Here is an 18,068-nt window from a genome sequence, read left to right on the forward strand (position 1 = left end):
TGATCTCAAGGCTCCTGAGATCAGAGCGCTGCGTAGGGCTCCACACTTACAGCACAGAGCCTGCTTGAGATTCTCTCTCCCCTGCTCTTTCTGCCCCTCCTCAGCTGTTTTTAGTATGTGATAGATTGTCTGCAAAGATGATGACCAATATAGTTCCTTTCATTCCTGTATATGCATGCTGGTCTTTCTATCAAGAGGTGGCATTTATTTCACCACCCCTTGCTACTTGCTTTAACCATGAGAATGTGGTGCAAATAAAGCTGTGATAGTTTGAGAATCAGGATCAAGAGACTTGGTAGCTTCTACTTTTCACTTTCTTGGAGCCTTGTAGAGAAGTCCAGCTATTCTACTGTACAGCAGGCATCTACTGACCAATGTGTGAGGCTACCTTGGGACACTCAGACTTAGTGGAGCCTCTAGATGACTGTCCCATGAGTGAACCCAGATGATATCACAGGAAGCACAAAAACCACACAGCTGTGGCCAGTCAACACACAAAACAGAATAAATTGTTGTTTAAAGCTACTTTCGGGGCGCCTGGGTGGCGCAGTCGGTTGAGCGTCCGACTTCAGCCAGGTCACGATCTTGCGGTCCGTGAGTTCGAGCCCCACGTCAGGCTCTGGGCTGATGGCTCAGAGCCTGGAGCCTGTTTCCGATTCTGTGTCTCCCTCTCTCTCTGCCCCTCGCCCATTCATGCTGTGTCTCTCTGTCCCAAAAATAAATAAACGTTGAAAAAAAAATTAAAAAAAAAAGCTACTTTCTCGTGCTTTGTTATGCAACAAAGGCTACTTAACTGCAATATGATGGGCCAGAAACATTTAGATAGAATGGCCAGTCACATCCTTGGGAGATGTCTTCTGTTAAAGAGATGACTGTTTTTGTGATATCTACAAAAGAGCTTGAAACAGTAAAGTAATATATGTGTCTGATTTGGGTTTTTATTATCCAACTCTACATCCACAACTAGCATAGGTGTGCCTGGGTGATGAGCAGACTCTCGACTTCAGCTCAGGTCATGATACCAGGGTCATGGTGATGAGGTTTTGTGGTGATGGAGGGGTTTGTGGGGTTCAGAGCTGATGGCCAAGAAAGAATTCTTGAAGACGCCTTTGGTGCAAAAAGGTGATTTTATTAAAGTACAGGGACAGGACCCATGAGCAGAAAGAGCTGCACTATAAGTGTGTGTGTGTGTGGGGGGGGGGGGGTTGACCATTTTATGGAGTAAGGGGAGATAACTTCAAGGAGTTCCTAAAGGGATTTTCACATGCTAAAGGCTCACAGATTACTGGAAGCCTAGCTATTGTCAAGCTAAGGTTATTTTTCCCTCTAGCAAAGCCTTAACATTAAGACAGTTGGAAGTTCCTGGACTTTAGACCATTAATGGGATTGCTTTTTTCTTGTAAACTGGTGGAGACTCTTACCAGTTTAACTTTTTTTTTTTTTTTGTCCTTTCCTGTTTTTGCGTAGCCAGAAGTCTCCAGGTAATATCACACTTATCCCACCTGGGGTTGAGTGGGGAGGTTGTTAGCTCATACTTTTCCTTCAGGCTGCCTTATGCTCCCTCATCAATAAGATCAAGCCTGTCCTCTGGCTCTGTGCTGAGTGTGGAGCCTGTTTGGGATTTTCTCTCCCTTTCTCTCTGCCCCTCACCTGCTCTTGCTTGCTCTCCCTCTCTCAACATAAATAGATGAACTTTAAAAAAAGTTAAAGCATTGAGTAGACAGTGCCAACTTGACAAAATTAAGGCACAAAATCCCTCTCTTCCTCCCCTCCCTACCCACAATTACTACAGGGAGAAAGAGAAATTGAGAGTTGCTTCTTATGAAATAGAGGAAAGGAGGCTGAAAGAAAAGCCTAAAGGTGATCTTTAAATACAAAGGAGAAACATCAGGGTGCTTGGGTGGCTCAATCAGTTGAGCATTGGACTTCAACTCAGGTAATGATCTCATGGTTAAAGGTTGAGCTCCTGCTGACAGTGCTTTTTTTTTTGACTGCTTCTGATTCTTTGTCTCCCTCTCTCATAAACATTAAAAAATTTTTGAAAAATAATTTTTATTTATATTATTTTGTTTTAGAGGGAGCAAGCGAGCACGGGAGGGGCTGGGGGCGGGGGGTGCAGACAGAGGATCCAAAGCATGGCTCCGTGCTGACAGTAGATAGCCTGATATGGGGCTTGAACTCAGGAGCTGTGACATCATGACCTGAGCCAAAGTTGGACACTTAATCGATGAGACACCCAGGTGCCACCCCCCCCCCATTTTTTTAAATTAAAAACATAGGGGTGCCAGGGTGGCTCAGTCGGTTAAATGTCTGACCAACTCTTAGTTTTGGCTCAGGTCATGATCTCATGGTTCATGGGTTCCAACCCTGCATTAGGCTCCACGCTGTCAGCGTGGGATTCTCTCTCTTTCCCTCTCTCTCTGCCTCTCCCCTCCTTATGCTCCCTCTCTCTTTCTCAAAATAAATAAACAAAACAAAACAGGAGGGCCATCAACTTTGTTTCCAAAGACAGAGGGTGAAGGGGAGAAATGGTGATTCAAGTAGGTAGATTTAAAAGGTTCTTTTTGAGAAATGGATTCTCACTTCTGTGAGGGTTAAAGTAGGCATAGGAGGGGCACCTGGGTGGCTTGGTCGGTTAGGCGTCCGACTTCGGCTTAGGTCACGATCTCGCGGTCCGTGGGTTCGAGCCTCGCGTCGGGCTCTGTGCTGATGGCTCAGAGCCTGGAGCCTGTTTCCGATTCTGTGTCTCCTTCTCTCTCTGCCCCTCCCCCGTTCATGCTCTGTCTCTCTCTGTCCCAAAAATACATAAACGTTGAAAAAAAAATTTTAGAAAAAATAAAAAATAAAAAATAAATAAACGTTAAAAAAAATTAAAAAAAAAAGTAGGCATAGGAAAATGTGTGAGATTACTTTCTTGATTTTTTCATGTGTAAGAATTGTTATATATTTATCCTTAATACGAAAATTTTCACACATAAGTTAGAAATATTAGTACAATGAATACCTATATTCCTTTCCAGAGTCAACAATTAATATTTGGCCATATTTGTTTATTTGCTGAACAACTTTAATGAAAATTACAGATGTCATGTTGACAAGGTAGCATAACGAAGGCTGAGGACAAAGTACAAGCTAGCACATACTGCTGCCCCCTACCTCCACCACCCCCGACCCAAAGTGGGATGTATGTGATATTCCTCAGGCACTTCTAGCTGCTCAAAAACAAAGCAAAGAAAAGAAGACAAATGGTTAACCGATAGAGATCACAGTCATACAGGACATGAGTCTCCATCAGTTTACAAATATTTTAGTAAATTACAAGAAAAAGGCAACCTTATCAATAACCTAATCTCCGGAAACCTGTAGACTCAGTTTCCTGGGGCCCCAACATCACCCCTCCATAGTGATATGGGGAACAAAAGCAAGAAGGAAATGGCAGGTAAAATTAAATTTTCTTATAACCTGCAGTCCATTGACAGATACTTGAGGCAGGCAGAGTAAAATATTTCTCTAGGAACTCCCTACTGTCTTAATGTTAATGCTTTGCTAGAGGGAAAAACAACATTAGCTTGACAAATAGCTAGGCCTCCAGTAGTCTGTGTCTTTAGCATATGAAAGTCTCCTTGGAAACTTCCCTTTGGACTTTACCTCCCCCAAGTCCATGGTGTATAACCAGTTGCCCCTCAAAACCCCAGTGCAACTTTTTCTGCCCGTAGGTCCTGTCCCAGTGCTTCAATAAAATAACCTTTTTGGGGCCCCTGGGTGGCTCAGTCAGTTAAGCGTCCGGCTTCGGCTTAGGTCATGATTTCATGGTTTGTGGGTTCGAGCCCCGCGTCGGACTCTGTGCTGACAGCTCAGAGCCTGGAACCTGCTTCGGATTCTGTCTCCCTCTCTCTCTCTGCACCTCCCCTTCTTGTGTTCTGTCTCTCAAAAATAAAGAAAAATTTTTAAAAAGAAAAGAAGAGTGCCTGGCTGGCTTAGTCGGTTGGGTGTCCAACTTCGGCTCGGGTCATGATCTCACCATTTGTGAGTTTGAGCCCCATGTCAGGCTCCGTGCTGACAGCTCAGAGCCTGAAGCCTGCTTTGGATTCTGCGTTCATGCTCTGTTGCATGCTCTCTCTCTCTCTCTCTCTCTCTCAAGAATACATAAACATTAAACAAATTTTTTTAAAGAATAAAATCTTTAAGACAGATGTAAGTAATAATCATCTCCAAATTATTTAGTGTATATTAAAGTTACACATCTTTGGAGCATCTGCCTGGCTCAGATATTAGAGCATGTGACTCTTGATTGCAGGTTCAGGAGTTTGAGCCCCATGTTGGCTGTGGAGACTACTAAATTAATAAAATTACATATCTTAAAGTATTTGGCCAAAAAAGTTTGCAATAAAATGAAATTATGGACAAGTTGTATTTATTGGTGATGACAAGGTCAAAAGTATGGCCTTTGAAATGAGTGGCTCAGATATGATGAAGAACAATATCATTGGAGGAGAAGAGGTCAAGGAACTTAAAATGAAGGTATTGAAATCACCAAAAATTTCGATAGTTGTCCCTGGAGAGATATTCAGGACCAAAAATCCTAAAGGAATGAATAAAAGTAACCTCGGAGAGGGGTGCCTGGGTGGCTCAGTCAGTTGAGTGTCCAACTTCGGTTCATGTCATGATCTCATGGTTTGTGGGTTTGATCCCCGAATCGGGCTCTGTGTTGATAACTCCCAACCTGGAGCCTGCTTCGGATTCTGTGTCTCTGTCTCTTTCTGCCTGCCTTCCTTGCACTCTATTTGTCTCTCTCAAAAATAAACATTGAAGAGGAAAAGTTTCTTTTAAAAATCACCTTTTTACACCAAAGACATCTTCAAGAACTCTTTCTTGGGGCGCCTGGGTGGCTCAGTCAGTTGGGCGTCCGACTTTGGCTCAGGTCATGATCTCACGGTCCGTGAGTTAGAGCCCTGCGTAGGGCTCTGTGCGGACAGCTCAGAGCCTGGAGCCTGTTTCAGATTCTGTGTCTCCCTCTCTCTCTGACCTTCCCCCATTCATGCTCTGTCTCTCTCTGTCTCAAAAATGAATAAACGTTAAAAAAAATAAAAAAGAATTCTTTCTTGGCCGCCAGCTCTGAACCCCATGAAGTCCCCCATCACCCCCAGATCTCATCAATGGCATTTCCACCTTCATTAGCATGCATCTCTAAAAAAAAAGTTTTCTTTTACAAAACTATACTACCACTATTGCACCTAACAAAATTAATAATTCAGTAATGATTGAATACAAAATCTATGTTCAGAATTCCCTAATGTTATTTTTTAAAGTTTATTTATTTATTTTGAGAGAGAGAGAGAGAGAGAGAGAGAGAGAGTGTGTGCACAGTTAATATTCTTGAATTTCCCCAGGAAAACTAGCTGAATGTATAAATGAATGAATATATGTTTGTTTTTAGTAAAAGAAGGCAACATCATGCATTTTGTTTGCCTCCTTGTTCTTAAGTCTAGGATGTCAGGGAAAATTTATATATATGGTCATACAAAACATCTAAATATAGATATAAAATTTACATATTAACTGTTGTATTTAGAATATAGGTTAAGAACAACTGCTTGCTTGGGTGGCTCAGTCTGTTAAGTTCAGTTCCTGAGTTTGAGCCCCATGTCAGGCTCTGTGCTGACAGCTCAGAGCCTGGAGCCTGCTTCGGATTCTGTGTCTCCCTCTCTCTCTGTCCTTCCCTGCTTGCACTCTTTCTGTCTCTCTCTCTCAAAAATAAATAAACATTAAAAAAAAAGAACAACAACAACAACAACAACAACAACTGCCTGAGCTCAAATCCTTGAATCACCACTTGGTCAGTTGCCTAATTTCTCTAAGCCTTAGTTTCTTCATTTGAAAAAATATTTATTTATTTATTTATTTATTTATTTATTTATTTATTTATTTTTTTAACATTTATTCATTTTTGAGAGACAGAAAGAGACAGTGTGTGAGTGGCGGAGGGACAGAGAGAGAGGGAGATATGGGATCTGAGGCAGGTTCCAGGCTCTGAGCTGATAGCTTGATGTGGGCTCAAACCCACAAACCTCGAGATCATGACCTGAGCCTAAATGAGACACTTCACTGGCTGAGTCACCCAGGCACCACCCCCCCACCAACTTTGTTTTTTTTTTTTAAAGGATGCTCCACACCCAACATGGAGCTTGAACTTACGACCAAGAGTCACATGCTCTACCAACTGAGCTAGCCAGATGCTCCATTAGTTTCCTCATTTTCTTTATTTTTTTTTCTTTATTATTATTTTTTAAATTGATCTCTATACCCAACATGGGGCTATAACTCAAGGACCCTGAAATCAAGAGTCACATGCTCTAGGGTGACTGGGTGGCTCAGTTGGTTAAGTGCATCTGACTCGATTTTGGTTCAGGTTGTGATCTCGGGGTTGGTGAGCCCTGAGTCTGGCCCTGAGTCTGGCTCCATGATGAACATGGAGCCTGCTGAGGATTCTCTCTCTTTCCCTTTGTCCCTGCCCTGTTTGCACTCTCTCTCTGTCTCTCTCTCTCTCTCAAAATAAATTTAAAAACTTAAAAAAAGATAAGAGAAACACCTGGGTGGCTTAGTCAGTTAAGTGTCTGACTTGACTTTGGCTCAAGTCATGATCTTACGGTTCGTGGGTTTGAGCCCTTCATCGGGCTCCATGCTAATAGTGTGGAGCCTGTTTGGGATTCTCTCTCTCTCTCTCTCTCTCTCCTCTCTCTCTCTCTCTCTCTCTCTCTCTCTCCCCAAAAGAAAGAGAGAAAGAAAAAGAGAAAGAAAGAAAGAAAGAAAGAAAGAAAGAGAGAAAGAAAGAAAGAAAGAAAGAAGAAAAGAAGTCACATGCTCTTCTGATTGAGCCAGACTTAGTTTCTTCATTTTGAAGTTTGTTTATTTTTGAGTGAGGGAGCAGGGGGGGCAGAGAGAGAGGGAGAGATAGAGATCATACTAGTAGGTCCTGCACCATCAGCACAGAGCCCAGTGTAGGGCCTGAACTCACAAACCTTGAGATCATGACCTGAGCTGAAAACCAAGAGTTGGATGCTTAACTGACTGAGCCACCTAGGCACCCCTCCTTATTTTATTAAAAAAAATTTTTTTTAACATTTATTTATTTTTGAGAGAAAGAGACAGAGCATGAGTGGGAGAGGGGCAAAGAGAGAGGGAGACAGAACTGGAAGCAGGCTTAGGCTCTGAGCTTTCAGCACAGAGTCCGACACAGGGCTGGAACTCATGAGCGGTGAGATCATGACCTGAGATGAAGTCAAGTGCTTAACCAACTGAGCCACCCAGGCACCCCCACCCCTCCTTATTTTAAAACAATAACCACTTTATTGGTTATTATGGGGATTAAATAAGATAATATATTTAGCACATTGCCTAGAATATAGTAAACACTGGATAAATATTAGTTGTTTTTTTTTTTTTAATTTTATATAGAGAGAGTGTGTGAATGGGGGAGAGGGGCAGAGGGAGAGAGAGAATCTGAGTGTGGAGCCTGATGTGGGGCTTGATCCCATTAACTGTGAGATCATGACCTGAGCCAAAATCAACAGTAGGATGCTTAACCTACTGAGCCACCCAAGTGCCCCAAATATTAGTTATTCTTATTAGATCTATTAAGTCTGCTCTCATATGAGAATCCTCCACTGTAATAGTATTAGTGAGGATTATGGCCCCAGGGCCAGTCTAGGGTAATTATTTTGATCTTCTGGGTAAGGGACCTCATAATTACTTATTTTGCTTTTTTCCCTGTCTTTGTAGACAAACAAAGAGAATATCAAAACTGTAATATTTATAATAGGTGAACATTAGACCTCATCGAATCTTCCTTGTCATGAATAAATCCTCAAAGGACTTCCAAAGAACCTAACCTCTATTTGAGATATTATTATCCAATAATAATGCCTAAAATTTGTAGACTATTTTAGAGTTTATAATGCTTTTTCCTACCCATTATACAATTCTCACCATTCTGCTGGGTATTATCCTCAATTAGGAAACTGAGTCTCGAGGGATCAAATTATATTCATATGCAATATTACATAGCTATTAAGTGGCGGAATTGGTATATGAATCCAGTGTTACAATATCTATAATTTAGTTTAAAATATTTCAGTACAGGGATGCTTGGGTGGCTCAGTCGGTTAAGCATCCACTTTCGGCTCAGGTCATGATCTCACGGTTTGTGAGTTTGAGCCCTGCATCAGGCTCTGTGCTGACAGCTCAGAGCCTGGAGTCTGCTTCAGATTCTGTGTCTCCCTCTCTCTCTGCCCCTCCCCCCACTCGCACTCTGTTTCTCTCTCTCTCTCTCTCTCTCTCTCTCTCAAAAATAAATGTTAAAACAATTTAAAATATTTGAGTACAGAGAGTAAAATATTATGGATATATTAGGTTAAAATTATACTCTAGGTGCAGCTAACATTCTAATTAGGAAATCATACTCCAAAGGGATTGCTAGAAGCACTTGAGTTGTCTTAACTCTAATCAACATTAGGTATGTTGCTTATTAAACCAATGAATGACAGGAATTAATTTCTATTGAAGACATTAATGGATTATTAATTCGAATAATGGATCTTAGGAATGGGCTCTCATTGTGAAAATAGTAGTACTGTGGATTAGCTAAAATAATTAAAATGCTTTTCATGCTTATATGTCTTGGTAGTCGTACATGAAATGATAAACACAAAAGCATTTCAGTTAAAATCAATGACCTACAGCCTACTCTGCTGTAAGTGCAGCGCCTGCTTTGAATCCTCTGTCCCCCTCTCTGTACCTTCCCTGCTTGCTCTCTCTCTCTCTCAAAAATAAATAAACATTAAAAAAAAAGAAGGTAGAAATTTACAATGACAATTAAAAAAAATTTTTTTTAATATATATATTTTTAATTTTTTTTTCAACGTTTATTTATTTTTGGGACAGAGAGACAGAGCATGAACGGGGGAGGGGCAGCGAGAGAGGGAGACACAGAATCGGAAACAGGCTCCAGGCTCTGAGCCATCAGCCCAGAGCCCGACGCGGGGCTCGAACTCACGGACCGCGAGATCGTGACCTGGCTGAAGTCGGACGCTTAACCGACTGCGCCACCCAGGCGCCCCCCCCCAAAAAAATTTTTTTTAATGTTTATTTATTTTTGAGAGAGACAGAGACAGAATGCAAGTGGGTTAGGGACAGAGAGAGAGGGAGACACAGAATCCGAAGCAGGCTCCAGGCTCTGAGCTGTCAGCACAGAGCCCGACGCAGGGCTCGAACTCACAGACTGCGAGATCATGACCTGAGCCGAATTCGGACACTTAACCGACTGAGCCACCCAGGCACCCCAACGATGACAATCATTAAAAAAAAAAAAGACTACAGCCTCTATCCTTACAGATGGAACCTGATGCTCGATACCTAAAAATTCATTGTCTTGCCATTGCAGTGGAAGATCAGTGGTTGCCTGATGCCACTCTAAGGGTAATAAAATCCTAATTTTGTTGTATTACTGCATTTATCTTGAAGTTTCATGCCAAAGTGTGGTAGAATCATAGAACATAGTGCTTAGATTTTGAAAATGATCTTGTTTTGGCGTGCTAGTAAATATTTAACGCTAAATGTCATCTTCTGATTTATAAAGATATGTTCTTTTTATTACATCACAGCTGTTCCATCTTCTCCACTGTAGCCTGCAATAGGCTTTTTGTTTTTTTTAATTAAAAAAATTTTTTTTGATGTTTATTTATTTTTGAGAAAGAGAGAAACAAAGCGTGAGCAGGGGAGGGGCATAGAGAGAGGGAGACACAGAATCCGAAGCAGGCTCCAGGCTCTGAGCTGTCAGCACAGAGTCCCATGCGGGGCTCAAACTCATGAACTGTGACATCATGACCTGAGCTGAAGTTGGATGCTTAACCAACTGAGCCACCCAAGTGCCCATTTTTTTGTTTTTTGTTTGTTTTGTTTTTGTTTTTGTTTTTGTTTTTTTCTTAAGAGAAAACTAGTGACTGATCTTACTTATAGGTGCAAAACTCCCTATAGTCAGGGCGGTTGAGAGGCTAAGGAAGAGATTTCAGTGTGGAAGACTGGCACACAGAAGGAGGCGTTGGCTCCTGGGAGTTTGAGTGGGCTCACCCGAGCCTGCCGGCCTAAGTGGATCCTGGCCAGGCCCACAGACCTTCCTAGTCACTATGGAGGACAGCGCCTGGTGCCGTTGAGCCCTCAAGACCCAACTCTGGAGGAGCGGATACAGCTGGAGAACTTCTAGTGGCAGAGGCCCGAGCTGCTGGTAGAGATCCAGCGCCCATAGGAGCTCAGTGAAGTCACTGGAAAGGTGGAGGGTCTGGAGGCCAAAGAAGGTAGCTAAAACCTTGCAACAGAACCAAAAGACAGCAGTGGTCAGGAGGAACTTCAGCATGGACTCCAGAAGGCGATCTAGTTCTTGGTGGAGAAGGAACTTCTCCGGAACACGCCGGTATCCTGTACAAGGGCAAGGGCCTGAATGAGATGGTCATGGGGTCTACCTCTGGCAGACAGAAGGGCTGAACTTGCCACTGCTCCATGCCTTTGTGGTTCTGTATGAGTTCCCAGACCTTGATCTGGTGCAGGCCCTCAGGCAATTTCTATGGAGCTTTCTGCCTCCTGGGCTAGGCCCAGATGATTGACCAGATGATAGAAGCCTTCGCCCAGTGAATCTGCCTGTGCAATCCCAGTGTTTTTTAATCTACAGATACGTGTGAGGTGTCGTTCTTCGCCTCATCATGCTGAACACCAGTCTTCACAATCCCAATGTCTAGAAGAAGTCTGGCCTCGAGCACTCTGGGGCCATGAACCAAGGCATCGACAAGAGTGGGACCTGTCTGAGTTGCTGCTCAGGAACCTCTATGACAGCATCTGAAATGAGCCCTTTAGTATTCCTGACAATGATGGGAATGGTCTAACCCATACCTTCTTCAACCTGGACCAGAAGGGCCAGCTCCTTAAGCTGGGAGGAGTCAGGTGAAGATGCAGAGTTGGTGCTGGTTTGTCACCACAACTGCCTCTACTATTTTGAGAATATGACAGACAAGGAGCTGGCAGGAATCATCCCTGTGGAGAATCTGAACATTCAAGAAGCGTACGAGCCTCAGAAACCAAACTGCTTTGAGTTTTGCATCTCCAACAACATGGGGCAGCTCATTGAATTCTGCAAAACGGAGGCAGGTGGCAGGGGGGTATACCTGGTCTTGGCCCCCATGCAGGCAGAGAAGGACAAGTGGATCAAGTCCATCCAGGCAGCTGGGAGCACAGACCCCCTTCTGTGAGATGCTGGTGGCAAGGAAGAAGCTAATTTTGTCGAGAAGAAGGAGGAGCAGCCCTGACCCCTTGCCCCCAACTCCATTACTTACTACACAGCTGCCCCTCCCTGGCAGCTGAACTCCTGGGCCCAGATTCTGGTTTCCCATTTAGAAAAATTCACTACCTCTAGCACCTTTCTCTTCTTTGTAATCAACACTGTTCGTAATCATATTCGTTATTTAACCACTAAAAAGAGAGAGAAAGAATTCCTCCTCGGAGAGGGAGTTCTTCTAAATAACATATTAGCAAAGAGAATTCATCAATGTACAAAAGAATAATATTCTACAACTTAGTAAAGACTATTTTTGGAATGCAGGGGTAGCTTAATATTGAGAAAATAAATCACTATAATTTATTGTGATCATATTAGGATCGTGACATTGTTATTAGGTGCTGAAAAACCTTTGATAAGTCAGCATTTATACATCATAATATAAATGATAAAATGATAAATAATAACAATAAGTTTAAGAAAGAATTCCAGGAAACAACTTAAATAGTCAAGGCTATATATCTAAACAAATAGCCAGTATTATCCTAACTGGTAAAACACTACAGCATTTCAGATAAAATCAGAAACTAATAGGGATGCCCCATTACCATTTATTATTTTGTATTTAATTTTTATAAAAATTACACATGCATGTGTTTTTAAAAAGTCTCTTAATTCTATAATACATGTTATGAAAAAATAATCATGCCCAGCCCCCTTACTCCCCATTTCTCCTTTCTCAGAGTCAACCCTTCATAAAGGGAACCATATAGAAATCAATACCTTTTCTCTATTTTAGCAATAGGCATGTGGCAAACCGAATAGATTCTACTCCCAATAGTACCAAACACATAAAATACTTAAAGTTAACAAGAAAGATTACAGAAACCAAATAAATACGTTTATCATAGCATTGTTTATGATGGCAAAAACCTGGAAACAATGTGAATGTCACCAGTAGTAATAGATGAATAAATTATGTGACATTCCCACAATTATTATGCACCTAATAAAAAGAGTTATACTGGTTGCTTTGAATAGATTTCTATGAAATAGAAAACATGAATTTCTATGAATAATAAAACATGCAGAAAAATGTTTAAGAGTATTTTTACAAGGCCGTTATTCAAGAAATCTGTGTGCACTGGAAAGCAGCAACCAAAGACTTGTATAATGATATTTTTCCAAGTACATAAAATTACATATATATATAGAACATAAAGAACTATTTTAACATGACTAGGATAAAAAAAAAAAAAAAGCTTGGCCAAGTTTATTGCTTTCTGTGACTAATTGCCCAGTGGAAAATTTTCCATCATAAGAGAGCAATGTTTAAAAAAACCCAACAAAACAGGGGCACCTGGGTGGCACAGTCGGTTAAGCATCATGGGATTGAGTCCCACCTTGGGCTTTGCACAGAGCCTGCTTGGGAGTCTCTCTCTCTCCCTCTGTTCCTCTCCCCTGCTAATGCTCTCTCTCTCAAAAAATAAAAATAAAAATTAAAAAATTCTTAAATACTTTATTGAGGTATAATTGATTAACAATAAAAGGCCCATATTTAAAGTGGACAATTTGAGGTTTTTGCATATTTATACACCCATACACCATCACCAAAATAAAAATAAATGTATCAATCACCCCAGAAAACTTCCTTAATGCACCTTTATAATCCCTCCTCTTTCCCCACCCCAAACTTTGGCACAGATAACCACTGATCATTTTGTCACTAGAGATATGTTTGCATTTTCCAGAATGTTTAAAAATTGGAACTGTAGGGGCGCCTGGGTGGCTCAGTCGGTTGAGCGGCCGACTTCGGCTCAGGTCATGATCTTGCAGTCTGTGAGTTCGAGCCCCGCGTCGGGCTCTGTGCTGACAGCTTGGAGCCTGGAGCCTGTTTCAGATTCTGTGTCTCCCTCTCTCTGACCCTCCCCCATTCATGCTCTGTCTCTCTCTCAAAAATAAATAAACGTTAAAAAAAATTAAAAAAAAATTGGAACTGTAATGATACAAGATATACTTTTTTTTTTAATTAAAAAAATTTTTTATAACATTTATTTTTTGAGAGGTGAACAGATCATGAGCAGGAGATTGGCAGAATGAGAGGAACACACAGAATCAAAGTAGGCTCCAGGCTCTGAGCTGTCAGCACAGAGCTCAATGCTCTCTCAAAAAAGAGAGTTCGGGGCTCAAACCCACGAACCGTGAGATCATGACCTGAGTGGAAGTTGGACGCTTAACCAACTGAGCCACCCAGGTGCCCCACAAGATATACTTTTTTTTTTTTTTTTACTGGCTCCTTTCACTGCTAGTAATTGAGATTCATTTGTGTTGCTGTATAAATCAATAGTTTGTTTCTTTTAAATGCTGCGTAATTAGTAGGTTTAGAACAAATATTCCCAAAAGTACTGCTTTACTGAATTCCATAAATTATGATATTTTCATTGAGTTCAAATATTTTTAAATTTCCCTTCAATTTCTTCTTTGACTTGTGGGTTATTTAGAATTGTTTTATTTCATGGGTTTGAGTCCAGTGTCAGGCTCTGACATCTCAGAGCCTGGAGCCTGCTTCAGATTCTGTATCTCCCTCTCTCTCTGCCTCTCCCCTGCTTGCACTCTGTCTCTCTCTCAAAAATAAACATTAAAACAATTTTCTAAATAAAATACTGGGGGATTTTTAAGATATCTTTCTGCTATTCGTTTCTTTCTTTTTTTTTTTTAAGTTTATTTATTTACTTTTGAGAGAGCAAGTGAGTGGGGAAGGGGTAGAGAGAGAGGGAGACAAAATCCCAGGCAGGCCCATGCTGTCAGTGAAGAGCTTGACACAGGGCTTGAACTCAGGAACCAAGAGATCATGATCTGATCTGAAATCAAGTGTCAGATGCTTAACTGACTGAGCCACCCAGGTGCCCCTCTGCTATTGGTTTCTAATTTAATTCCATTGTGGCGCTAGGACATAGTTGTATGACTAGAATCTTTATGAATTTACTAAGACTTGTATTATAGTTCAGAATTGATCTATCTTGGTAAAAGTTCTGTGTGTATCTAAAAAGAGTGTGTATTCTCTGGTGCAGTTATGTGGAGTGTTCTATAAATGTAAATTAGGTTAAGTTGGTTGGTAATGTTCAAGTTTTATTTATATGAGATTCTCTCTCTCCCTTTCTGTGGCCCTCCCCTGCTTGCACTCTCTCAAAATTGAAACAAACAAACAAAAAAGAAATAGCATTCTGAATACTAATTTCATCTGAAGACGTCTTACACTTATGAACCATTCCTTCCCTAGGTCTGAAAACAGAGGTCATTCTTGGATGATTAAATCAAACAACCCTGATATCTACATGACCAGGACTATACTATGGACAATGCTCAGAAATCTGTGTCCTTTCAGTTTTATACCATTGTTGTCAATTGTTCTTGAATTAGTTTCACTAAAATATTTTGAAAAATGGTCTCCATCCATATGTAATATCATTGAGAACCTATAAAGCATTAATCTTTTAAGTTTAAGATTAAGAGTCTAAACCCCTCCTTAATGATAAGCTACACCAGATACGGCAACTTGATTTATTACCATATCAATAATTACAGTATTATTCATTATATTTCAACTAAGGTTCTCAAAACACACCTATCCATGAAATCCCAAAATGAAATCAACAAAAATGTTGAAATATCCTACCCCTTGAGAGAAAAAAATGAGTGAAAAGCTATTTGTCTCTTTCACTACCCCAACAAAATAAAACAATAATTACAGCCTATTCCAATTCTGAATAAATATTCCTTAAATGAATAGGTTCAGAGTTGTGTAGAGACATATATGGAGACTAAGCTAAGGAATTTAAAATGTCCTATTTGCCTTTCCCATTAGCCTGTAATTTCCACAAGGGCAGATATTGTATCTTATTCTGTTTGATTCTCACTGCTTAGCAAATACTAGAAATTGAGGAATTTATTGAATGAATACTGATTCCCATTGTTTTCAAACTCTACTCTTTTTTTTTTAAGTTTATTCATTTACTTGTAGAGACAGAGAGAGCATGAGTGGGGTAGGGGCAGAGAGAGGGAGAGAGAGAGAGAGAGAGAGAGAGAGAGAGAGAGAATCCCAAGCAGTCTCCACACTGTCAGTGCAGAGCTCAGTGCGGGGCTCGAACTCATGAACCAGATCATGACCTGAACTGAAATCAAAAGTTGACTGCTTAAGTGACTGAGCCACCGAGGCACCCCTTTGAACTCTATTCTATAATAAGAGGGATACGTAAGGCTGAGTAGGCAAGTCTCCAGACCTAGATTCTTCAGTCAGAATCTGTTAGAATTTTAATTAAGACTTATATTGAACAGGGATGCACAGATGGCTCATTAGGTTAAGTGTCCGACTCTGGATTTGGCTCAGGTCATGATCTCATGGTTTATGAGTTTGAGTCCCACATTGGGCTCTGCACTGACAGTGTGGAGTCTGCTTGGGATTCTCTCTCTCTCCTTCTTTCTCTCAAAGTAAATAAATAAATAAACTTTTTAAAAAAGAGACTTATTAAAAAAATTTTTTTTTATGTTTATTTTTTATTTTTGAGAGAGAGCAAGAGAGACAGAGCATGAGCATGGTAGGGGCAGAGAGAGAGGGGGACACGCAGGATCTGAAGCAGGCTTCAGGCTCTGAGCTGTCAGCACAGTGGGCCTTGAACTCACGAACTGTGAGATCATGACCTGAGCTGAAGTCGGCACTTAACCAACTGAGCCACCCAGGTGCCCCAAAAGAGACTTATTTTGAACAAAGGATTTCATGACTAAAGTTTGAAAGTTGCTGCTTTATTCAACAGGGCTTTAAGTGGAAGAGGATTTAAATTTTTTTTTTTTTAATGTTTATTTCTGAGGCAGAGAGAGACAGAGCATGAGTAGGGGAGGGGCCGAGAGAGGGAGGGAGACATAGAATCTGAAGCAGGCTCCAGGCTCTGAGCTGTCAGCGCGGACCCCGACGCAGGGCTCAGACTCACAAACCATGAGATCGTGACCTGAGCCAAAGTTGATCGCTCAACCGACTGAGCCACCCAGGCACCCCAAGTGGAAGAGGATTTTAGAAATCTACCCACTGTATGGAGGCAAGTGTAGAGGGATTCTTAGCCGAGGGTAGAAGAACTATTAGGAAATGATAGCAATAGCCTGTTCAGGTGGTTCTCAGTTAAGGCAGTGGCATTAGGAATGAAGCAATGGGGGGATAAACAGAAAATATTTAGAAAGTAAATATAGTAGGGAATGGCTATGAAGAAGTCTGTGACAGGATTAGGTTGACACTGAGGTTTCTTTTCTTTCCTTAAAATAATTTTTAAAAATGTTTATTTTGACAGAGAGTGTGAGAGACAGATCAAGTAAGGGAGGTACAGTGAGAGAGGGAGAGAATCTCAAGCAGGTTCTGTGCTGTTAGTGCAGAGCCTGATCATCTCATGAACTGTGAACTTCTCATGAACTGTGAGTTCATGATCTTTGCTGAAATCAAAAGTTGGAAGCTTAACTGACTGTGCCAGCAAGGCACCCCTCCTTAAAATAATTAAAAAAAATACACTTACATAACATGGCTGGCTCAGTCAGTAGAGTACGTGACTCTTGATCTCAGGGTTGTGAGTTCTAGCCCCATGTTAGGTGTAGAGATTACTTAAGAATAAAAGATCTTAAAAAAAAAAAAAACATAAATGGTTACCATCATAACCACTTTTTTTAAGTGTATAGTTCAGTGGGATTAAGTATATTTGCATTGTTGTACAACCTCACCACCCATCACCAGGATTTTTTCATCTTCCCTAACTGAAATTCTGTACCCATTAAACAGTAATTCTTGGGGTGCCTGGGTGACTCAGTTGGTTGAGCATCTGACTTCAGCTCAGGTCATGATCTCACGGTTTGTGAGTTTGAGCCCTGTATGGGGCTCTGTGCTGAAGCTCAGAGCCTGGAGCCTGCTTCAGATTCTGTGTCTCCCTCTCTCTCTGCCCCTCCCCTGCTCGTGCTCTTTCTCTCTCTCAAAAATAAAATGTAAACAAACAAAATAATTCTTCCTCTCACCTTGCAAACACACTTCTATTTTCTGTCTTTATGATTTGACTAATCTAGTTACCTTATATAAATGTAATCATACAAGTCTGCCTTTTTGTGACTGGCTCATTTCAGAGTTATCGCCTTCAAAGTTGTAGCATGTTGTAGCATGTGCCAGAATTTCCTCCCTTTTAAGGCTGAATACTGTTCTATTGTATGTATATACTGCATTTTGCTTATCTGTGAGGGTCACTTAGGTTGCTTCCACCTTTTGGCTATTGTGAATGCTGTATAGATACACAAATATCTCTAAGGCCCTGATTTCAATTGGAGTATAGAGTATATACCCGGAAGTGGAATGGTAATTCTATCTTTAATCTTTTGAGAACTACCATACTGTCTTCCATAGCAGCTATACCATTTTACTTTCCCATTAAGAGTGCACAGGGGTTGATTTTGTCACATCCTTGTCAACACTAATGTGTGTGTGAGGTGCTGTCTCACTGTAGTTTTGACTTGCATTTCCCTAATGATTAGTGATGTTGAGTATCTGTTCATGCACTTATCGCCCATTTGTACCATCTTTGGGAAAATATCTGTTCAAGCCCTTTGCCCATTTTCTTAATCTTGTAGTTCTTTATATATTCTGGATAGTAACCCCTTATTAGATAGGTCATTTACAAATATCTTCTCATGATCTTGTGGTTTGCCTTTTCTATTGTTGATTTATGCC

General features: G+C 41.0%; 1 pseudogene; it reads left to right on the top strand.

Annotated features, from left to right (window-relative positions):
* The first annotated feature begins 4,440 nt into the window (after window positions 1–4,440).
* On the top strand, window positions 4,441–11,986 carry LOC106986853 (cytohesin-2-like; annotated as a pseudogene).
* Window positions 11,987–18,068: the final 6,082 nt, after the last annotated feature.

Source organism: Acinonyx jubatus, chromosome B4, assembly GCF_027475565.1.
Source record: "Acinonyx jubatus isolate Ajub_Pintada_27869175 chromosome B4, VMU_Ajub_asm_v1.0, whole genome shotgun sequence".
Lineage (NCBI taxonomy): Eukaryota > Metazoa > Chordata > Mammalia > Carnivora > Felidae > Acinonyx > Acinonyx jubatus.